We start from the raw sequence: 24,009 nt of genomic DNA, 5'->3' as shown, positions 1-24,009 counted from the left end.
TTAGCCTCCATTACAAGGGTTCTACAGATAAACTAGCTTTCATCTTTACAGTAGTGGAAGGGCGCCAAATTTTCTTAGTATCGCCCCCATTGCGTCACTGGTGACGTCTGTGGCGCGAAATGTTAGGCTTGCAAAACAGTTGGACCTCGGTATAAAGAACACTGATATAGCGAATTGTCGGCTATAGCGAACTTAATACGAACTTTGGTTGGTTACGCTTCATTTCCATGGCACTTATTCTTTTATAACGAAAGTGAAACGGTGACAGCCGCGCGCACTGTAGGATATTACGAATAAATATTTGACCAGTCGGCTGAGAAGCTACTTAGAAACACTCTCGGCGTCCGAAACTGGAGAAGAGAAAATGCCCCTTTGTTCGTGGACACTCCGGGAAACTTCATCCTGCTCAGTGCTGTGAATAGCCACCTGGCAAAGATCACATCCTTCCTCGAAAAAATAGGAACGCAGGCCTGTTTTGTCAAATGAACTTTGTTCTGTTGTAAGTTCCCGTTTCCTTTACTGGTTCACTGAGCCTGAAATGCCACAAGGAGAAAGGTGAGGGTTACCATGTTTATAGTAGATTCCAAGATTAAAATAAAGCGTTTTTGTATCAAGGATTTTTGAGGGAGCCGGGTTACCGATTGGTTTGAACCGATTTTTAGCTCTAACGTTACAACGAATATCGCATATAACGAACTGAATTACTGTCCTGACATTACTTCGTTATAACGAGGTTCGACTGTATCTCATTTTCCTGGGAAAAAAACACCGTCCGGTATTGCGATGGAGTTGAGAAAGTTACCAAACGCCAGTACTTTCACAGTACACAAGGTTTACTTTCTCCTTAGGTGTTCTTTTTAAACATCGTGCATGCAAGCGTGAATGCTGCCCATGATAAGGAGCAGCCACTTCAAAGCACTGATTCTTCGTAGGGAATATGTCGCTGACCTGTGCACCCCCCCCCCCCCCCCCCCCTTAAGAAATGTACCACAATGTTTGTTTTGCAGTTCGTAATGCAAACGGTTAGTGTTTGAGAAGTTTCGCGGGCCATGCTTTCGTTCCGCCGCGCTCAGCTCTCTTTCACTTTTTATCGGTTTCCTTCCGGAAGTACGGCGTCGTTCTTCCGGAAGTTGTAGCTCCGTGTTTCCATCCGCTTTGGACTTCCGCACTTACTTGAGTATTACGTTGAAGTATCCGGGAGTGAGAAAACATTTTAATGAGCTCAACAGTGGGAACGGAACCCTAGTCTGGTCACAGTCCGGCACTAGCCACTTTTGTCGGGGTGCACTAGAACTTAAGTCGGCAGCTGGTCGACAGTGTATCCCACAGCTCAAGAGAGGACGGGGTAAGGAGAAATGCTGCGGGTGAAATGTGTGCGCATTCCAGAACTATATGTTGGAAGGTGGACGAAATTTGCACCGAACAGTGTGGGTACTGTGTGGGGAAAAAATGCATTAGTGCCGGGTGTACGAATTATCCTGTTTGTGTAATTGTCGCAGTGTGATTTCCTGGTTTCTGCTGAAGGTGGGGTGAGGGCAGTGGAATGTTTGTGTGGCACGGGTCCCTTTCGTCACTTTTAGCGTCAGCTTCGAACACAGAAACTAAAGTTCAGTTTCTAGGTAGATGTTAATCTTCGCGGCGCTTAAGTTTCAGTTACGATTCTACGAAAGCAAAGTATACATGGCTATGCTTCCCTGAACTTTGCCTTAGTGCGCCGTGCGGCAAGGACATACCCCTGTCACACGGCAAATATAATTTCATTCAAAGTGAATGACATTAGGTGTTAACGACATTCGGTTTGGCCGTGCGGGTCCACACGGCGAAATAAATGTCATTTGGGAGGGATAGCGGTTGATGATTAGTAGAGACCGGAAGTTTAGGCACTAAAAAAACGGGTTTTAGGCGCCTATTGAAGGCGCTCAAAATTGAAATTTAGGCATATATAGGCACTAAGTACTACCATATAGGCATATATAGGCTCGAATAATATTTACTCAGGCGGCGTATTTCAGTGCAATTTTTCGGTTTAGAGTAAACACAGGCTACAAACATCGGTATTTTGAAAATGCAATTTTATTTTCTTCATAAAACACTCAAGGGTGACGATTTCAAGATATCTAGGGTGACGCAACACTGTGCGAAAGGCTGTGGAAGCAGTGGCAAACAAGCACCATCTCCAGGTTTTCGGGCTTGAAGTTGTGCCTTCTGTCAGTCAATATCGTCTTGTACGCAGAGAAAGAACGCTCCACATCCACTGAGGTTAGCGGAGCGTACTTGTACTTTGGCACGTTGGATGTTTTGATTCCATCTGGAATCGCGGTATGTCCGCCGCTCAAAACCTCAGACAGTTCCGTCAGCGTCGAAAATCCGGGATTTCTGTCCAACACAGACTTAAGCTTCTCTATAGCTCTGTCAGCAACCGGTCCCCTGGGAGCACTAGCGAACCTTTCCTGTGCGTCCAAAATCAGCTGAATATTTTCAGTCAGCGTTGTGCCCGAACTTTCAAGTTTCTGTATTGTTGTTGCCAAGAACGTGAAATGGGCACACAAATAGGCCAAGTCACATGCAAGTGTAACATCATGTAGAACCTTCTGGGCCCTTCTCACGGCGACACTCTCATCTTCAGCAAAGCTGCTTACAACAGCCTTGACACCGTTTAAGTGTTGGTTGTAGTATTCCACTGCCGTCAGCCAAGTTCCCCAGCGGGTAACAACAGGCTCCGGTGGAAGAGGTACACCCGGCAGCTGCTCCCTGAAAGCACGAACGCGGGAAGGAGCCTTGAGGAACACCGCCTTCCCTACAGCTATCAGTTCGTTGACCGAACTGAACGACTTTCGTAGCTCTTCACACACCCGATGAATCCCGTGAGCAAGACAAGTGACGTGCAATAGTTCTGGGTAAAAAACCTTGAGAAGTGCACCAGCCTTAAGCATATAAGCTGCTGCATCTGTGTAGAGCAGCAGTACTCGGTCGTCGTGGGCTCCGGAGGGGTACAGAAGCTTCAATGACGAGTTCACGAAGCGGGCGATGGTCTCTCCGCTAGTTTTTTCTAGCTCTTTTGAGCAAACCAGGAAGGGTGTTGTTTTCTCTTCTGCGTCAAGCTTTCCGACTACAAAGTGACCGAGTACTCGTCCGGTGACATCTGTCGTCTCGTCCACAGAAATCCAAATGTGGAATTCACCGATTTCTCTTCTAATTTCTTGTAGCGTCTTCTCGTACAGTGGTCGCAGGTACTCCTTGCGAAGAGTCGACTCTGATGGTACCTTTTGTTTGCAGTACTTTTGCAAGAAATTCTTGAAAGTCTTGTTTTCGATTTTCGCCCAAGGGATGTTAGCAGCGACTAATGCTTCGCACAGGTCAGCGCTGAATTCACTTTTTTTTCCTTGAGCAATACTTTCAGCCAGGAACGATTGTCTTGATGTCGACGGCTGGTTGCGCAGAGCATTGGCTTGATGCAGTGCTGTTCTTTCATGCTGCTGCAAGTGGAACTTTTTTTCACAGGGTACCTGCGCGAAGAAAACAGTAACGAAAACTAAGATATTGCGTAAGGCACGTGAAACGTTGCTAGTGTACTTTTGCTTTTAGTCATGTAGAGTTGTAAACCTGACAATAGCTCAAGGAATGGCGAAGTTGGCCAGCTGCGCAATAGCAGGTAACCGTTTTTAAAATCATGATGCTTATACAACAATCCGACCAACACTGTGCCGGAAATTTTCAATAAGGAAGCCAGTTCCCGAATTAGGTTGCAAACATTGCACAACAATGAATAGCAGTTACCGTAAAAAGTTCTTAAAACGCACATTATTGGCAAGTTCTGAGCATTCAGAATAAATTTAGCGTAAGCACTGTTGGAGGCGTCACGTTTACGGTTGGTCCAGTGTTCACGTCAAGTGCATGATATCGTTAATTAAGATCAAGTGGAAAGTATTGTATTCTCACCTGCTTTCCGCAGGGTTGGCAGAATACTGTTTCTCCGTCGACGGTGTAGCACTGCGATCCACTGGTCCATTGCCGGATAAGGACACTTTTCGGCGTCTTAATCTTCGGCATTCGTCGGCAGGCTTCGGACGGATTACGGAGAGAGCAGAAACGCCAACTACGCTGACGTGCTGGCTGTAGTGATAGGGTCAATAGGTTTTCTCTTAATCTTGCCACAAGCTAGCCTCGCGCTGCCTCTCTAGGGCACGCTCTAGCCTCGCCCGCGTGCAATCTGCGCTGCAATATTCTCGACACCAAACAAATCCGACCTTTTTTTTGGGGGGGGGGGGGGGGGGGAGGGATTCGCGAGCAATTTGTAATTGTTTTGCATTGTTTAGAAAGGCTTTTCGAAATCCCGTCCGAGGTAAATAAGTGGGAAAGGGTTCAGATTTATTTGCAATTTTTTAAGCAGAAGGAAAGGCGTGAAAGTCAATGTTGCGCATCTTGCCGAGAGAGTAGCTGTGCTTTCCCGCAGTACCGTCCTGGCCTTGAGAGGTAGGGCTTCCATTGGCCGGCTCCCTCGCAGGCTGGCGCTTGCGCGCTATCGTTGGGGGCGCTAGCAGACGACGCGCCGACGGAACCCGCAAGAATCTTTTTATGCCGCTAGCATTCAATAAAAACCCTTAAAAATGCTAAATACAACGTTTTCAATTGCTCTCTTGTTTTCTTCCAAACAAGCCAGTGCGAACCCATTTCCAACGCCAGCGCGCCTCGTCATTTTCATTACTTCATACCCCCATTCACAAACATACTGTTTTCTATACTCGCTGCACGCCGACTGGTTGGGGGACAACGCGTACTCTTTATTTTCACCTTGCATGCCTTGCAGACTAAATTCGACGAGACCATTCCTCAAAACACGTGTTCTCCTGTCTGTGACAAAACAATTTATGCCACTGTTAGCACTGTATTATTGCGCGAACAATATATAGGGCATTTCGGGTAATATTTCCGTCGCTACGCGTCACTCTGTCAAACAGCCAGCGACATAAACCCAAAAACGGTAAAGTGAGATAGCGCTTAGAGATCGCCGGCTGCGTGAGTGACGAGAGCGACGGTGCTAAGAATACTTTAACAGGAGTGCGACTGAGCGGCAGCTGCCTCTGCAGACGTGCCCGTCAGTCACGGGGAGTCTCGGCGGGTCTCTGTGACTCCTGCCACTGATTGCCCGCGTTGTATAATTATCGAGCACGCAGCCAGTTTAGGGTGGCAAACGAGGAAGAAATGAAAAATACTGCGGCTAATGGCGATACTGGCAGACTACAAAAGGAAAGACAGGCAGCCAAAGCCGCTGCTAGAGCGAGAAAACGAGACCGCTGAGATTATTAGAACGCTAAGCATGGTTGGCATAGTGTAGGAAGAAGATGATGATATTTTTGTGGTTATACGCTTTACTGAGTGGGGTGAAAGAAACTCTGCGTGGCGGATGTCTGAAGAGAAAGGAATGAGCATCGGGCGAGGCCTCAAGTTAGCAATGGAGAGAGACAAGATGCTCATGCATTCCCATCAGTCCAACAATAGATTTCCTTTTTTTCCATCGAGATATACGACTGATTGAGGCAAAGTCTGTACTCGACAGCACAAAAAAGGCATTTATAGGCGCTTAAAAGCTTGTATAGGCACGAACCTCAAAATAGGCACGTATAGGCACAATCAACTATTGCTTAAAATGTTCCCCTTCCTTTAGTTCATGCTTATATGTTAAATAGGCTCGATACGGACTGGAATAAAAAATAGGCATTTTGCCTAAAGTTCCGGTCTCTAATGATTAGACAGCTCGCGAAACCGCAAAATTATATTTTAAGTGCACCTACAATGTTTTCATACACAATTCCTTTATAAAACATAGCAAAGTATAATTTTCTTTAGAATAAAAATAAGAAAATCACCGGCTTAGGTGGCATCAGTAGACATTACAAGCCGAGACAAGTCCAAAAAAAAAAAAATCCCTATTCGGGTAGCGCGTGCATTGGGGTCGAGATTTTCTTTTTTGTTATCCTGTTGTCCTGTCAATACACGAGCATATATGCGTACAGAAAAACGGTGGTAACTCTTGCTTTATAAAGAAACTTTCCTCACAAAAACTATAGGACGACCGGCCTCTAAGACGACTTTTACGTCGAGTTTTATTTACGTGTCATAATTACGTTTACAATAAACGGCTCCGTACGTTTGCTCGTAATTACGTGCCACGTCCGTGTGGCTTGAGCATGAGCTTTTCTCTGCATTGAAACTCGGTAAGCCTCTATGTATAACACATCAGCGACTGTAAATGCACGACAATCATAGCTGTTGCGCCGGGACCGTGGCGGCAGGTAACGAAGACTCACCTTAGGGCGAAGCGCAGCTTGTCACTTCCCGTCATACATACGCCGATGTCAACAACCGCAAGCCACGCGGTGAAAATCGGACGTTGCCATTATCTTCCAAGTCAGCCGCTGTGCTCGTGTCAATCCGGTAGGCATTTGTTGATCATGCTGTTTTCCGCTGCCCACAATGGTACGACACAGCAGCCCGTGACAGTTGTCTCCTCCTTTGCTTGAGTCTTCCCAGCATCCGTCAGTCACGCCGGAGGATTTCGCATGTTTCAACGAGGCAAATCGACCGAAAATCAGGACTGTAGTCTCACAAATCATACACACATCACCGCATGTCACAAAGCAATAGGGTTCGCGCCTGCGCAAGGTAGGCACTCCAAACAACACGCCGCTACACACAACTTGAAGTAACCAAGGGCGGTTAGGGCAGCACCTGCTTCGGCAACGACTCTTGTAGGAACTAAAGAGGGGCTTTAGCAGGAACGGCAGCAAGAATTTGGCCACAAACACGTGGTCGCACCAGCCGTGCCAGTTCAGTGCCGTCTCCACACCACACGGCCCCCAGAAACAGGAGGCCGCGCGGAAAGCAGGAGGCTTTCCTCCTCGGATGAGGGGGAGCCGCTTTGTGAATGACACTTGGCATTATTCTTTTTTGCTTCTGCTTATCACCGCGTGCGCGCGTTCCTCCTCGTACGTTTGGCCTGCTCTTCTGAAGAGGTGTTGCACAAACGTCCTTGGCATCTCGGAGAGAGAGAGGGCTTTACGAGAGAGGGTGGGCTTGCGCCCTCCCTCTCTGGCTTCCAGAAACTGCGTGAGTGGCGTGAGTGGTGTCACAATCCGGTTTCAGCGCTTGGGAAAGAGCCGACAGAGGTGGGGCGCTGTTGGCGCGCTTTCGCCCGCTTTCGAATTGTTCAGGTCTCTCCGCATTCGTATAGTGCCTAGAAGTATATTTGAAAACGGGCTGCGTTTCGCTTTGCCCTGAACGCTCCTTTAACATATCGCAAGCATTTGTTTGCCTTGATGAGTGTAGTAATGGAATGGCGTCGGCGGCGGGAATTGGAATTCGGCGCATTAATTTGTGACGAGGAGAAATGCAGGAACGTGGCGCCGCCTGCGAACACGTATTGTAAGTTGGGGCGACGCCACTAAACGCGCGCTGGTATGAAACGTGCAAAACGTGCGCGCGTAAATTTCGACCAGGTAAATGACAAGCATTTTGATTGCGACATTGCATGGTGCCGAGGATGTCGTTGCGAAGATTCGCAGTTTTCCAAATCTGCCTCAAAACAAGCCCAAGGCTTTCATCATTAGCGTCACTCAGTATTACCGCAGCTGGTCAGGTCAGCACAATGCCAAAGGCAAACGTCCGAGTCCGTGGGCAACGAGCCCATTGATTCACCTTTCCAATGCGCGGCGCGCCCATGGCTGTTTTATGGAGCATCTCAACTAAACGTTAGGCAAGACGCCGGTAGGTAGTTGCCGAAATTTATGCTTGTGGTAGCCACATGTTTGCGTCGTGTCCGCGCGCATTGTAAAGCAGCGTCCCCAAATAAGCTGATTGAAAGCAGCTGCTTCGCCTGTCATCCGCCCGAAGAGACAGATCACCACCTTGATAATGGCATGCATGGAAGGAGCTGCAACAGCAAGATTCGCGTGGCGCGTGTGCAGATAAGGCACAAGCTCGGTCGCGATTTCTCCTTTCTTTCTTTTATTTCATTCTGGCTAACTTAGAAGCACCCTGTTTAAGGGCATTGCTTTACGATGCGCGCGGAGGCGCCATCACGTGATTTTTTTCATATTTCCCGGATTTTCTTTATCGATCAGAATAATTGTGTACGCAATTAGTTCATCGCTGAAAAACCGCAGTTAGATGCCCCTCGTGGGTACCTACAAGGGTAGCACTTCGGCTGGCGTACCCGCAAATTTTCCCGCCATTTTTTCGCGGGGCTACCATGGTTGCCAGACCAGGACTGCCCTCTGTTCATTAGCTCGCATCATCCGTAACGGCCGTGGATCTGTCAGCCCGCTCTGGTTACAAACCTCTGACACTTTAGTGATTAGGACATTACTTCTCGAGTTGGATAATTAATTACAAAGAATTAGTTCGGTCTCATTAACGATTAAAATTGTGCCCGATTCTCCACAGTACTGCAAACAGTATGCACTAGGTTTTCTTCGAGTTACGCCATTACTATTTTTTTATATCTTGGTGCATGATAGCTGGGGCACCCAGTATATACGTATACATCACTAGCGAAAGGAAACAAAAGAAAACTTGAAAAGAATAAAATAATCCAACGTATTTCGCTACTCATAGCCATATATGGCTGTAAAGGACTCACACTCAGACAAGCGGCAAAAAAATTCTACGCATTAGTAGACAATTCTCTGAATTTCTGCAGATTTTATTTATTTATTTTCTCTTACATCGGCGGCGATTTTGGTGCCATTCGCGTTGGCGGACGGATACGGCCACTGTAAACCTATATGGTCACTTTGCATGGTTGATGATTCATCTGAAGATTTCGCCGTAAAGGAGTACTGACATGAAACTTCAAAGCTGAGAGCTGGCAGATATCTCCCAGCAAGTTTCAACAATAGCCGTTCAGTAGAACATATTTTGAATCCATTTTAATCTTTGCCCGCACGAGAAAGCCCAGAGTGGGCCAGCATGACATCATCTGCTACTTGCCCCAAACTGCCGACGTCGGGGATCCCGTGACGTAGCCGACGAGCTGGCTGCGGTTGGCGCGCGCTGCTACACCCTGTGTACACGTCATGGTTTTGGGACTGACCTCATGTGAAGACCTCGCCATATCTGGGCGAGCGCGTGCACTCGCTCGCTTTCGCTTCCAGACCGGCAGCGGTGGGACAAGAAAGAATGGTGACGTCACGTGCCTCCTCCTGTCATGGCGGCCGCTCGGCGTTCGTTTTGTCGAAACCGAAACTGACACGAATACACGACGCCGTAAATGATTGTTTACGCTGCGATCGACCGTCTAATGTGCCATTCTATGATTAGTGGGCTAATCGGCACCCATAGCAGCGAAAAAAACGTAACTCGAAAATTCGTGTCAGTACTCCTTAAAAGAACCGTGCAACACTTTTCTTAATTTTTTTCTGGATCTTAAATGCTTTCAGAACGTAGTCAGGAAACACATCCAGTACTTAGATAAGGTGGTCAAAAAGTACCTCAGCGAAAAATTACTGCTCTATGCCCCTCAGGTAACTTTGAAACTTGCTAAAAACATCTTCTGTCTATCCTGGTCAAGGCGTTCTTCAAGCACTCAAATTACGTCATTACAGCAGTGTAGGAGCTATTGGCCATCTTCCTTTCAGTTGGGGCAGTAACTGCTTTGGATAGCTGCTTTAGAAATAAGAAGACGAGTTTCCGGCGGCGAGCAAATCACCCAGTGCCGCACCATGCTGGCGATAATTACAGGGTGTATTCGCTGGCGAGGCACGCATGCAGGCAACCATGTGAGTGCGCCGTCACCGGTTACGTCGGGCTCCGCCAGATGGCGGTACTTGTCCTGCTAAGCACATGATGCGTTGGATCTTCGAAACTCTACCCCACCGAACGCGAAGTAATGCCTCGACTCCAATGTGAGTGCAATTAGTAACATCTCTGTTGACACCACCGTTGAGAATCTGGTTGAAACGGAGCAGACGACAGCCGCGGAGCAGACGACAGTAGCACAAGCCGCGCTGTGTCCATGGCTGTTTCCAGTTTTGCCAAGCGAAGAAATTGACAGCTGAACTTTTCGAGTGAATACCATCTATAGCTTTCACGAAGCTTCCAGACGCGAAGGAAAGGGGGAAAATGTTTATCAGAAGTGTTCCAGAGTCCTTTTAAAGGGACTCTGAACAATTGAAAGTGTTGCAGGGTCCCTTTATTAAAAATGCGGAGCCTCGTCACGATATACATGCTATACAATGAAATAAGAAACCGGTCAGAAAAACAGGACCAGACGCTCAAAATTAAACGGTATAAGTATGCGTACATGCACCGTGCCTTATATAGAGTAGGAGGACACGTCTGATAACCGATATTCTTGCCGGCCCAAACAGCACAACAAATATGTGCGGCTCAATCAAACGTTGTTAAAGAGTGGTCTTTTTTTATTATGTTCCTATAGTAAAGTCCTGATCGAAGTTTTGCCCATTTAGGTCATTTAGGTCACTCACGTGCACTAGAGCTTGCTTTATCGTTGATCGGTTAAGAATACACATTTGTTGCACCTCTAAGAAAGGACATTGTCCGGATGGCGGTAATCTTGAATACTTTGTGCAAATGCTTGGAGTTAGACGTGTCGAATTGCCGGCGTGTGATTGGTTTGAGTATCATTGTGAAGTCCCTAGAAAACGCGCGGCGCGGCTTCTTCTGTATATGTCAGGAGGGAAGTAGATGGCAACGCTTCGGCGCCCCTCACGTGTTATTAATACGTTGACCGCAGGCGCGCATTCTTGATGACTAATAATGCAGGCATGAATGTATCAATTGCTTGATTGTCTTTATTGACGGGGAGGCTCGTAGCCCAAGGCAAGGGGTGTTAGGGATTATAGGAACGGGAAGGCTGGGTGGCACGCCTCCCTGCCTGTAGTCATTGATGCCATCTCGAGGGATTTGTCATGCTCGCCTCAGACTGCTCTAGAGACCGCTTTTCAGAGCTGTCTGTCTGTCTGTCTGTCTGTCTGTCTGTCTGACTGCAATTTTAGAAGACAGCTTCGAGTTTTATTTGAAAGGACAACAAGGGATCAAAAAAGAACGGAACGAAGGGAATAGCTTTCTACAGACTGCCGCGCTCTAATAAAATTTTACAGGCCCGGAATGGGCAACCGTTTTCTCAAGTACGTGTTACACAACACCGATGTCGACGGTAACCTAAATGAGTACAAAAAAGATAAAAAGTCACCGCTGATCTTCGCGTGAATTTTAAAGACAAGAAATGTTTTAAAAGGGTTAGAGTATTGTATGCGCTTAGAAATTTAGTGTCTGCTACGGCGGAGGGAAAATTACGCAGACACCTAAGCCCTCTGTGATGTTATGCCGTTTCGGAAGATGGAAACGGTGTAATGGGAACACATGTAAAAGATAACAAACAACACGGAGTGTTGTAGTCATGCATGAAAAGGATATTCTGAGACGAGATGAAGACGGCGAATAGCACAGGAAGACAGAATACGAGAATGTTTCATGCTCGAATGACTAAAACGTTGTGAAGGGTCCTAAACAAAGATAAGCGCTACATCTCTCTCTCTCACACATACATTCGCAGTGCGCCTGAATGGACTCGCCTCTAAATGGTCATGAAATTAATCTAACTACTAACCTGCGTTGGTTGAATATGGAATGAGTTCCTATGCTGATTCAGTATAAACGCCTTCATTGTCTGAGCACTAAGTAACGAATGAACATGATTAAAGTAAATATATGGATGGCGATGCGTCTCACCGACAGCGGCAATGACTAGTAATACACACGAATTACTCCACAGGTACAGATAGGTGATTGAAGTGGCTTACAGTATCGGAAGTGAAGAGATTACTCAAGTTTAACGCAAGCTGTATACTGGACTGATGGGCGTATAGTGACAGGTCTGTGGCCGTTGCATGAAGAGATATGTGGTAGTTCAGATATCTCTTCATTTTGAACTGCATAAATAATGTCTGCAGGAGGAAAATACACTCTCAAACTACCTGGAAAAATAATCTGTCGTTGGCGCATTCGTGCAGCGCATATCAGGCAGCACGTTGGACTTGTCCTTACAACGATTCCTGTCGCGTTTTCAGCTCCAGCGATCCGAATTCAGGGCCATCGCAAAGAACTGATTGGCGATTTTTTTTAAGTTGTAGTCTTGCAGAAAATACCACTAAGTGAAGAACTTTTGCTCCAAAACAGATAAATAAATAGAGTGAGGGAAATTTGTCTTCTTTACTGACGCTCTCATGACAGTCTTACCTGCATCGCATCATGCGAGACTGACTGAGAGTTCGGAGTTGCAGGATGCGGCTGCTGGCTTTGTGTGTTGACTTCACATGATTCTGCTCACGTGTCGTCATCTGAATAGAAATGACTTTTTATTGTTGTTGTTGTGGTGGTGGTGGTTTGCGGGAAAAGAAAAGGAAAGGGCAGTGCACTTCCTTTCATTTTCTGTTCCCACAAACCACAAGAACAACAACAACAAACAATAGAAAGTCATTGATGCAAATAAATTTACATTGGAAGAGAAGGCCTTCCTAATAATAAAAATTAAGAAATGCAGGATAAGCCGTCCAGGATCCGCTATTAGCAGATTGAGCCTAGCCTAAGACATTTCTGCCGCCCTGAGGATACCAGCTATACGTTAGTATCGGCCCTGATAAAAAGATGTGCGCCGTACAAAAGAAAAAAAAAAAAGGGGGGGGGGGGTAGAGCTATGCGGCCCGCATTGCGCGCCAAGAGACTGTCGTGGAAAGACTATCGCATTAGACTCCTTACAGCTCAGAAATGTTACCAGGGACTGAACCCACTTGACAGGATCAAGCAAACACAAAAGTAAACGTAAAGTTGCACGAAAAAGCAACCCTACGGTTCTCAAAAAGCGTATACTGTTCCATTTTCTTTGATGGGTGTTTTTTTTCTTAAAGGGGGGGGGGGGGGGGGGACTTATAAACTCAGGTACGAACTCTGCCTCTGACATTGAGTAATGAACACCTTAAGGTGCCTTCTCCGATTGGCCGGGCAGTATCCACCACGGTAGAGAAGCGAGAACTCGTGTCCGTTCTCGATATAGTTCTCCTCAAACTTCTACATCTAATTTCTTAAGAGAAAACAGCGGAACTTGGAGCGACGAAGAAAGGGCGATCACCCCAACACCTTTTCCCGCATATAAAGCCCTGCGTTGCTCCAAGGTTTACGTCATACCAAAACGTTAGTTGGGGCGTAACCTAATGTACTCGCCCATCTAGAACATGCAAAACTGCGCCCTGCTTAGATTCTTTCTCTGCGTATCACTCCCCTCTGGTTTTGGACGTCTACACGCACTGGCCGCGCTCTGACGAGTGGGAGTCAATCAGAAAGTCCATAACAACATTGTAACTAACAATGTGCATAACGAAGGATGATCGTGGGTGCGTAAAAATCTAGCGCTCTGGTTGTATTTTCACTAAACTATTGCTATTAGCGTATTCGAGGAGTGGCAATGTTTATAGTTGACTCACCTGGCACTGAGTCGATTTTGAAAACTGCACGGAGCGAATGGGGACATGGTGAAATAACGCAAACAGGACATGCGCTGTGGGTGAGTCAATTCTTCCGCCAGTTTTTCCGATTAACCACTAACTCTCGGCGCAGCAGCTGCCTTTATACAATTGCGGATAGACACCACTGGTGGTCCAAATGCTGTTTTTTTTACTAGGTGGCGTTGCGGTAACTTTCATCAAAAGACAAAAAAACAACCTGCAATTGCTTAAACTCTAATGTTAACAATGACCTATATGTAATTATTTCTGCTATTTACAAATTAGTAACGAACGGCAGAAAGTTGTACTCAAGATAACGCTGTTGCGTCGAAAATTTTCGCTATGACGGACATATCAACGTTTACCGGCATTGTTGCTTGTTTAGAGATGTGTGTCCAGAAAACACTTTCACGGGTAGTGGAGGAAATGGGGTACGTAGCATGCACTTTTCTTATCTTTATATAAAGTATAAAAACGATAATTAGTTTTTGCTATAGTCATCTATTTGAAACAAAGAGTCTTCGTAGCAATTTATGCCCAGGGACCGTTCGCAATATTTTTCTGGAAATTTTGAGTAACAGAACACAACGGAAGTAAATTGGAACACGACCGAGAACCCTGAGCCCCATGTCTTAGAACGGTCGAGCATTATCGGCGTATTTGTGTGCACTTATGAAGCAAGTGGGTATATAAAAAACAAACGCGTTGTTTCACTTCACTTGCGCGGATCTTGAATCCAAAGAAATAATGCCTTACGAGCAGAACACGAGAAGGAGAAGACGACCGGAAGCGGAAGGTAACTCAAGTCGTCACTTCCTGCTTGAAATTCGGCACGCAGCCATGTAACTGCACCCTCTACGATATCTGCAACAACTTCTGACCTGAGCTCCGGTTTCTCATCTTTTACCGACGTAAAATTTCTAACGGATGCCCGGGTTGTTGCACTTTCTCGAAGTAATCCGGCTTAGCTATGGCTTTGTTTACGCATAAAACGAAAGAGTGGCTTGCTAATACTTCATTTCAAGACGTTTAGAGATGTTAGCTTTCCTACGCGCAAATGGTGAAACACCCGTCGACTCATAAATTTTTCTAAGAACTCAGCAGGAAGGCTACCCAGTTTGAGAGCTGACTGCGACGACAGAGAGGGGCGGTAATGTTAACGAGTATTCCGGGAACAGCCAGCAAAATAGACTATTGGTGAACTTGTGAGCATCCAGAGTCCCCAGGACATTCTTTTTTAGAACGCCTTAACTTTTTTACGAGCAAAAGTCTTTATTTGCTAGTCTCTTTTATCGTTTTTTTCGAGCTAAACAAAAACAGCTGACGATTGTTATACTCCGTAATTCGAAATTTGTGCGCAGCGCGAGCTGCAGTCTTCTCGGTCACGGCGCATGGCTGCTGCATCTCGGGAAGTGATCGTGTGATCAGCGAACGCGCGGCGGCCCACGCTACTCTGCCGTTACTTGGCAGCGCGTCGCCGCCGGCGAGCATGTTATTGCAAATCGTGTTTGAACCTCCCGCGCATATGTCACGTGGTTCGGATGAGCCGCGAATGCAGGAGTGCCTAGCGAAAGTGTGAGGGGCAGGGCGCTCCGCTATGGAGACGCCTGGCGGAAGGGTGAGGGGAGGCAATGAAAGAGATGACGCCATAGCACCGCGTGCCACCCCCCCCCCCCCCTCGCAATTTCGCCAGACGCTCCCTTCCGTTTTCTTTCTGCCTTCGGTGCCTCGTTCGCTCACTCAGTTACGCGGTTATAGACGCCGTCAACGCCAAACCATGGTACAGGGAGTCAAATTGATGTGCACTAAAACTACGGTTTTTGTAGAAGCGAAGGTGTATTCGATAGGTCGAAGCAAATAATGCAATGTGAACCAGATAGAGACTTTCCATTTCGTCAACCATACAGAAGGGACACGTCCTGCACGGCGCAAACCATCAATTAAACGCGGTGATGGGCCACTCACTACAATTATATACAGCAATCTTAAACATGCGGAAGCGCTGTTATTTACAAAAAATGGGTGGAAGTATTTATTCACAACATTTTGACACAAAAATCACTCGACTTGAAAGCACGTAAGACTACAGAGACTCGAACCTGGGGCTTTAATTAGAAACCAAGGACTACGTCAAAGCCACAAAGTTTGAACGGCCCGTCCTCTTTAGCATTTGGTAAAAAGGATGACTCGCTAGTGCTGAAAGCGAACCTTTCGATGACGCTAGGTGCCTTCACTTCTGAGTCGTATACGAAACCGAATGACGCAACAGAACTTAACAAAACAGCCGCGCAGCGTTGCCATTCCCATTTATTTCCAGCTTCGAAAATGAAATTGCTTGTGCGCTTACCCGTTCATTTCTTTTTTTCCGTAACACACGGTCATCACCGTGAGCAGCTCCAGTGGGGTGGCGCGGATTACGTTATGCTCGGCCGTTATTTGTTCACGGTTGAAGGGGTTTTAAAGCAAGTTTTCTACTGAGCAAAAGAAATAGGCCTGTCACACGGTTAACGGCAACCACGCCGAGTTTACTTTTTCTTTTTCGCGTTCGCCGGAAGGCTCACGGTTTCGCTGAAAAGTTTGTAACCCCTTTCTTTTGCTTTTGAATCGCCACTGTCATTCTGTGCTGATTCATTACAGTCACGTTTGCCCGTCCCGGAGCAGGAATTCCTAGTATTGGACAGCTCTTTCATGCACTTCGGTGAGCGGACCAAGATATACCAAGATATACGTGCGACGTCGCGCTTCCATAGCTGATCCAACCCCAACAAACAGTCTGGTCCCGATGCTGAAAGTACTCTCCTTTACGTGTCCTTGGACTACAACTGCAGGAGGATAAGTCAAAGCACACGGCGCCAATCAGCTCAACTCTACTGTTTCCTAACTGACTCAACTTATTCGCAGAATATAATAAACCAACGCAAACGCCTCAAGGAAAACGACACCCTACAAATGATTCACGCAGTCCTGGTCGGCCGAATTACGCACTCCTCCATACTCTACCTCTCAATCCGACCTCATGAACGCACTAAAGTCGGCAAAATCATTACAAAAGCCACCAATCTAGCCCTAGAACTTCCAACTTGCAATTCCACACAGCGCCTCGTTCAAGAAGACGTACAACACACTTGGAATAATCAAACTCGTTGAAGCTTATCAAGCAACCAACTAGAACGGCTGAAAGTAATGACGTTTGGCCGACACGTTTACGCCTACTGGGCTATCCCACGCCCCCACCCATATGAACATGACGGCGAATCCCCACAACTGACCATCTCTCCAATACCTCGGAATGTGCAACCTATAGCTGCAACAAAGGTCGACGCATCGTAAGAGTCAATGGCGTCGCACCGATTACTACAGAAGACCTGACAACTGCTACACAGACGGCAGCTGATACGCCACCACAAACCTGCGCCATATCTGTCGCTAACTCGCGGGAAGGAACCCTCACATTCCTCACTCAATCCATTTCGGATGTCACTACATGCGATCGCGACCGGCGCGGTATACCGTACAGTCGTCACCGACTCTCAAACCGCCTGCTCCCATATTCTTCAAGGCTGCATGCCTCAACCCGCCGCCCGCATTTTCAGGGCTATTCATCCAATCCCATTGATGTACACCGTAATGACCGTATGGACCTATGAACACGAGTGCCTGAAGGGAAGGGAGGGGAGGCAACACGCTGTTCACGCTTTCATACCCGGGCATTCCTGGTACGACCTATCGCCCCCCCCCCCCCCCTCCCTTCCCCGCTACTATGACACATCACACCATTCCTGCCTCTCACGCCGTGCACTCCACCTCCCCCACCCCAATATCACCAAAGATGAACAGACCACTTTTTGCCACATACGGCCATTTTTCACCGTGGAACACTCCTGCACCTCCCAACCGAACTCAACGTGCAATCCGTACTCAACATGCGCCTACAGCCCCACACCATCCACTTTGCATCTCATAAGATAGGAATGTAAAAACACACCCCTCTCCTCATTGAGCAGAGGGAGGGCGCGCTTACTGGCTAACGGCTGGAGGACCAGAAGAATCTGGTCTCTCCAGCCCGGACAGCGGCGAGGACCTAGGAGTACCTGAACAGATGTACTCGACCCCATATAGAGACGGCACCAACCGCCACAATATCTGCTCAACAAATTTATTCCTCCTGTAAACGATGGTGACGTCGAATTCATGCAGGCGCAGGCTCTTTCTTTTACTGCTTTCAAGCACCTTGTTCGTCAACCACCCTGTGGGGGTGCCGAATGTTGCTGTCCAGACGGTGGGCCCACGCGCGCTCCTGGTTCAGGACCACATCCTAAAAGTTGACACGCCGGTGAATGCTACACTTCCGGCGCTTTGCCTGCACTGGGTTGCCAACATATGCGACAATAAGGGGCTTTTTACTATGCTGGGGAACTTGTTGATCCTCAACGCCGCTAACCTAACCAATTCGACTGGTCACTTGCCTCTTATAAGACAAAATCTGTCGAATAATTGTGTTGGATGGAGAAGAGCTCGCGACTTGTAAAAAATAGCACAGGATCACCAGCAAAGCAGGATGCAGAATGTGAGTAGTCACAAACGACCTGCAGTACCAAGCAATAATCTTCGCTTGTGTCGGGTCTATCTACATTGTAGGAAAGGTAAAAATCAAACACAAGTTTTCGCTCTTCTCTCTTGCCGGCAATCTTCTCCGGTGGCTCGCAAAATTTTAATAATAATCAATAGTGAAATAATGACACGCATTGTGTGCCCCTTCCAGGTAGAGTAACGACTCCGTTAACTGCAGTTCGCCTGCACGATACAGCCTACGCGCTATGTCACAATTGCTATGCTAAGCCACACGATACAGCCTACGCGCTAAACCAGTGGGGAGGCTAGAAGTACGACGAGCACTACGCAGACTTCGAGCAAAACGCTTGCGCAAATACGACATAAACCCTTCGTTGGCCGTCAACCCTGCATCGCACCGCCTTTTCGTATATACGCTTGTCGCGCTCTTCGTTATTTTCAACGCGGGAACGCAGTCACTAATGCTATCGCATTTTAATCTAGCGCGGGAGTGCAGAATTTATGGCGCTGGCACGTGTCTGGTCATTTTTCATCGACCGGGAAGAAACCAAGTACGCTACAAAGTTTCCGAACACATTGACGTCTTTTAGGAGTCTTCGGGTTTGCGTGCCCCTGCAATCCGTAGGTGGTCTCCAGTATGCTATGATGGTGCCAAAACATAGCAGTCGTGACATGCCTATGGTAAAAGTAAGCGGTATAAAAACGTCTGGGGAAATACCGGAGGCGGCAGTAAAAATAGATGAAAACCATCTCGAGGGCACTAGCGGGTGTCTCAGAGGAAAACAAATTGGCCTCCAGCCTCTCTTGCACGCCGCTGAAAATGCGTTGGCCACGGACGAGACAGTCCGCCTCTGGACGAAGGCCATTATCGAGAGGCTGGGAGAAAGATTTATTGCATATGTCAGGCGATTACTGGGGTGACCAGGCACGTATTGCACGATAGGTCAACAGCTTCATCTCTCCAGGGTGTCCAGTAATCAGCGAAACGGCTTCGGCTAGGATAGTTTGCTTTACTATACGCAAACACTGCAATGCTCACGGCACACACACTCACGTTAAGAAAATAAATGCTTTCCCTACCTCCCTCCCTCTGTTTCCACGTATGTATGCGTGCCCTCCTGTCTGTATACGTATGTGCATATTTACAGTGAGTAATACGCATTGTCCCGCATGCAACGAAGAGAGTGTGCATCATTGCATTGTGACTTTGCTCCTCACATTTGTACAGTAGGGGCATTTTTTTTACCTGAACTGGTGCAGATTAGTGCAGTGTCGTGCAGACCAGTGCAGAGTGCTACTGGGGATATCAATTAGTAAAAAAAATGAACATATGCTGCACTGCTTGCACCAGTGCAGCCAGTTCAGGTAAAAAAAAATGCCTCTAGTGTATCACCCGTAGGCTATAAGAATCGCCTAGACGTAATGCGCGACCAGCACGGGCAACGCTTGCTACGTAAAAGCGCATGCGCAGCACGGCTCTCCAGGAGCAGCGCGAAACTTCTCAACCTCGGCTAGGGTAGCTCACGCTACAAAAGTGTGAATTATCAGGAGCCTGTCTCAATCACTTCTGAGCATGGTACAATATGGTCAGCGTTTTTTTTTTTCTTTCGTAAATGCATCACAAGGCATATTTTCTGTCGCACGCACATTCATTGTGGAGCACATTCATGCACTTCGCAAAATGTATAGAAGAAGCCACCTCGAAATCGCATCTGCCAGAAATTTTCTTAAGTTGATGGGAAAAGTTAAGTACAGTCATGGACAAATGAAACGCAGTCACAAAACTATGAACCAGACGACACAAATTACGCGATTTCTTCTTTCAATGCAAATTAAATTGACGCGTGGCTTATTCGCAGTAACAGACTTGGGTATACCAACAGGATACCATTATTTGACCTTTAAGAGCAATATTGCTCGATTTTGCGTGTTCTGATTCGTATTTTCGTGTTCGGTATTCATATTTGTCTATGACTGAATGAGAAGCATAACCCACATTTTTATGCAAGCGTACCAGTTATGCTTCAGGTTGCCTCCTTCAACATCTCTATCTCGGCCGATTTTAGTCTGGTTAACCACCCTGCCTTTCTGGCACACTCACCTTCACTGATTACCAGTGCGTGTCGTAAATCAATGTAGAATAATAGTTACCAAATTTTTGTTTGTGAATCGAATGCAAGATTTCTATTTTTTAGGAAAGGCCTGAAAACCTGGTTTGTGTTAGGGGGAAAGGAGATGAGAAGATGTCTATTACAAATGAAGGTTCCGGAGATGAAACATCTAACGCGGTTCCCTCACTTTGCTACGCACCCGATTTGCAGCCTCAGGCTCTTCCGGTGCTGCTTGAGTTGAGACTCAGTTGAGACCGGACCCTTCGGTGGACGGTCTCTTAATCCAAAAGCTCGCCTCTGTTGCCACTCTTAGTTCATTCCAATTTTTATTCGAACCTGACGTGTGCCCGTTCTGCGGAAGTCGGGTGTCGGAATGACTGCGATGGTGCCAAAAATCCGATTGGCTGAGGTGTCGGCGTACCTCTCCCCAATTCTCACCGCACTGGACGGGAACGCGGGTGTGCGACCGTCTTAAGGCTGAATATGGGTTTATTATAGGATTCCTTGCCCTTCGGTGGTCGGCTGGCTGCGATAGCAAACATCTCCCGAGAGGCCATGCTTTAGGGAGGGTGAAACTGACCGAGTCTGTATCTCCGGCTCCTTTAAGTCGGTGACATCCCGGCCGGTCGAGTAATCCTAAAGGGACCCTGCAACACTTTTTTTCAACTTTTTTTTCACTTTTTTTCAACAATGTTCAATTTCTAAAAAAAACTTATATGGTCGCGAAGATGCCCAGATGGCTTTCTGCGACTATAGTTGCTATAGTCGTCAGACTTCGCTGAGAACCAATATTGAATCAATATTACTGGCGAAGCTTCGACGGGTAGGAAAACGGCGTGGCTCAGCGTCTCGGTGACGTCAAACTTGCTTAGGGAGGTACGTGACGTAGAAGCCTCCAGCTGATAGAACTCACCGTGGTCTGACGCTTCCCTCGCAGCGGCACGCATATCGGTCGGGAACAAAACCGACAAGCCTTTACACAGCAAACGAACACAGTCAACGTTTTGGTGGGGCCGGTGCCATCTTCTGTATACCCTTTCGCCCTCGAACAGGCAGTTCCCCTTCCTCCCATTGAGGACATCATCAACGAAGCCAAGGCGCAGGCTGAATTCAAACGTCCTTTAACACACCAAGGACATGCCCTTGCTGCATGGGACGTGCGCAGCCCACCAACACCCTGCACTTTCCCCACCCCACTTGACCCATGGAGTCGCCCAGAAATCGTACCCACTACGCACAGCAAGCCGATTGGGCGCAACAATACTGCACTCCGCCAACAACGCGTCCGACGCCTTCAGATGACAAAACTCGAAAACGAAGTTGACATCTACACGGACGCTAGCGTAAGCTTAAATGTCACCGGACTGGCCTGGACATGCCCGGAGGTTCCTGCCCTCTCGGGGTATCACACCATGTTCAACAACCATGCCACGAGCCTTGAAGCAGAACTGCATGCCATCAACCATGCCATGACATTCCTTGCGTATGATACTCATTATCCGCTTCCGCCATCTATTAGTATCCTCACAGACTAGTATGAAGCATTGGGAACAATAAGATCTCACAAGACCACAAATCCCCTGGCACATCAGATATACCAAGCGCAACTTTTGCAACGTAACAAAACACAAGTCCGCATTGACTGGGTACCGGGCCATGAACCCTCTTCCTCGGGAAACCAGGAGGCCCATGAGGTCGCACAGGAGAGTGCACATTTACAACCTCCACTGGCGCCTGACCACGAAGAGCCGGCACGGTCACCTGCACCTCTACCGGTGATTCTACTCCACCGGTATAAGAAGGACCGAAGAGAGCGGCTGAAAAACAGAGCTCCAGCGGGATATTTGAGCGCTTTACCACCGCTACCCCGCTCTAGTGAAATCTTTTTCAACAAGTTTCTCACCGGCGCAGCCTACACATCTGAAATGCATCGTAAATGGCACACTCCCCATTTACCCCCAAGATGCCCATACTGTCACACAAGTACCTCAGCAGACCTCACTCATCTCGTGTGGTCATGTCCTACTTTTGCCAAACACCAAACATTCACGGCACCACAACTGCACCCTGATCCCCAACAACTTGACAAAAAATTAATCCACCAAATAGCACTTCATTCTCTAAAGAGCGGTCTGGCACGAGTTGTCTCAGCGGAGACCTCACCGGTCCTACTTACAATGGACTATTTTGCTTGGCCCACCAGCTGGGATGGACTCATTTGAAGCGTGAACCTGAAAAGAACTGAACCCTCATAAGCGTGAACACGAAGCTACGCAGTGCAAGCCAAGAACTGCACTACTAGTCCCATTGCTTTTACTACCCTCTCCCCTTTCCATTCCCCTGTTTAGACCAGCGGTCTCCCGTTTTCAATAAAAGCTTTACTACTACTCCTTTTTCATCATCTGATGTACCCTTTCGCTTCTGGGTATGCTCGGATCGTGTTAATACAGCTCGACTATAGTCTTCAACTGAGGTAAGGGGAAAGAGAGAATAGCTTGTTGTGAAAGGTTGCCCTGGATGCTTTCGACGCCATCAAAGAGGCTGACCGCTAGCATGGACAGAAAAAAAATTATAAGTTGGTGGTACCAAAGATTTTGCTAATTTTCACAAAAACTGCGGATATGTGCAGACAAGGGTCAAGAATGCCCTGGGGCTCTCAGTACTTGTTACATATAAGAAAAAAGTGATTGCAGCTACAATCAAATTTCTTTGTTAAATGTTTTGGAGATACGTACAGCAAAGCTGTGGTACACTAAATGAAATAGAGTATAAACTCACGCAATGACATTATTATTGTGCTCTAAAGGAGAAAAAAAAACATTGACAACAGAAAACGCTTTATTATACGTGTCTAACCACAGGGTTATACAAAACAACACCGGAAATATTTCATGAAAGCGGACTTATTGTTACGGGAACCAGAAGTGGGCGTTGAAAAAGCACTGCGCGGCACGGACTCAGCTCGAGCTGTCATGGTCGCTTTGTAAATAGGTTCATTATCTTAATAAATAGATCGCTTCACCACTAATCATCGCTCGCCTTATTAGCCCTGCCGCCATGTAACATCTTTGGCATGATGCGGTCTTCATCCCCATACTGGTCCCCCACCTTACCCCGTCTCGGCTCCTGAAGAGATGGCGTCGAAGCTCTTGGATCGCGTCGGCCGCCCCAGCCCCGGTGAGCCATGGACGCGCCGATTCTCCCAGCCCCGTGTCCCCAGCCAATGACCCGCTGAGGCCAGAGGGGGCGTGGCCAGCCGTGACCTGAAAAGACGACGATGCCGTCCTCCTGTCCCGTTTTCCGGCGTGTCTCCAGGGGCTCCCGACGTTCCTATATTGCGTCGGCGGGCACAACTGTTCCGGGAACAATAGAGAGTTTTAGCAGTCCGTTTGTTCCGTTGGTTACGTTGCTACCGGGTTTACCGGGACCCGTCTGCGCCTGCGCGCGCGGAAGGGCGAGGAGGCGCGGACATGGTGAAGGCAGGCCCGCGGAACTTATCCCCCTACCGTGACGAAGGCCCGAGTGCCGAGACGGGTCCCGGTCAACACGCTAACTACGTACCGGACGCAACGGACGGACTGCTAAAACTCTCTAATGTCAGTCAAGCTCACTATCATCCGTGCCGACAAGGACTTCCCTCTATATTCCCATCTCATCTTATCAACGTTGCACCCGTCCGAGTACTGTGACCGCGACAGTACTTGGACGGTTTACAAGGATGGTTTACAAGTACTTGGACGGTTACAAGGATTCTTAAGCCTATTAAGATGCCTTTTAAATATGATATAGATTATTGGTATTTACGT

At 47.5% G+C, this 24,009-nt stretch overlaps 1 protein-coding gene and 1 long non-coding RNA gene across 2 annotated transcripts in view; both read right to left on the bottom strand.

Moving 5' to 3' along the window:
- The window catches only part of LOC144169649 (uncharacterized), an 82,684-nt gene extending 75,891 nt beyond the window's left edge, over positions 1-6,793 (bottom strand). Inside the window, exon 1 of the mRNA XM_077698913.1 lies at positions 6,309-6,793. The gene's annotated coding sequence lies outside the window, so the exon portion shown is untranslated. The remainder of the gene's footprint in view (positions 1-6,308) is intronic.
- LOC144169648 (uncharacterized) lies at positions 2,056-4,268 on the bottom strand. Its single transcript, XR_013322489.1, has 2 exons — positions 3,940-4,268; positions 2,056-3,506 (listed from the first exon to the last, which is right to left on the bottom strand). It is a non-coding gene; the product is annotated as an uncharacterized LOC144169648 (long non-coding RNA).
- Positions 6,794-24,009: the final 17,216 nt, after the last annotated feature.

The sequence above is a fragment of the Haemaphysalis longicornis genome, unplaced genomic scaffold, assembly GCF_048455015.1.
Source record: "Haemaphysalis longicornis isolate Haplotype H1 unplaced genomic scaffold, Haemaphysalis longicornis Haplotype H1 scaffold_2, whole genome shotgun sequence".
In the NCBI taxonomy this organism is placed as follows: Eukaryota; Metazoa; Arthropoda; class Arachnida; order Ixodida; family Ixodidae; genus Haemaphysalis; species Haemaphysalis longicornis.
The sequence above is the reverse complement of the archived record's forward strand: the minus strand, read 5'-3'. Positions and strand labels throughout refer to the sequence as shown.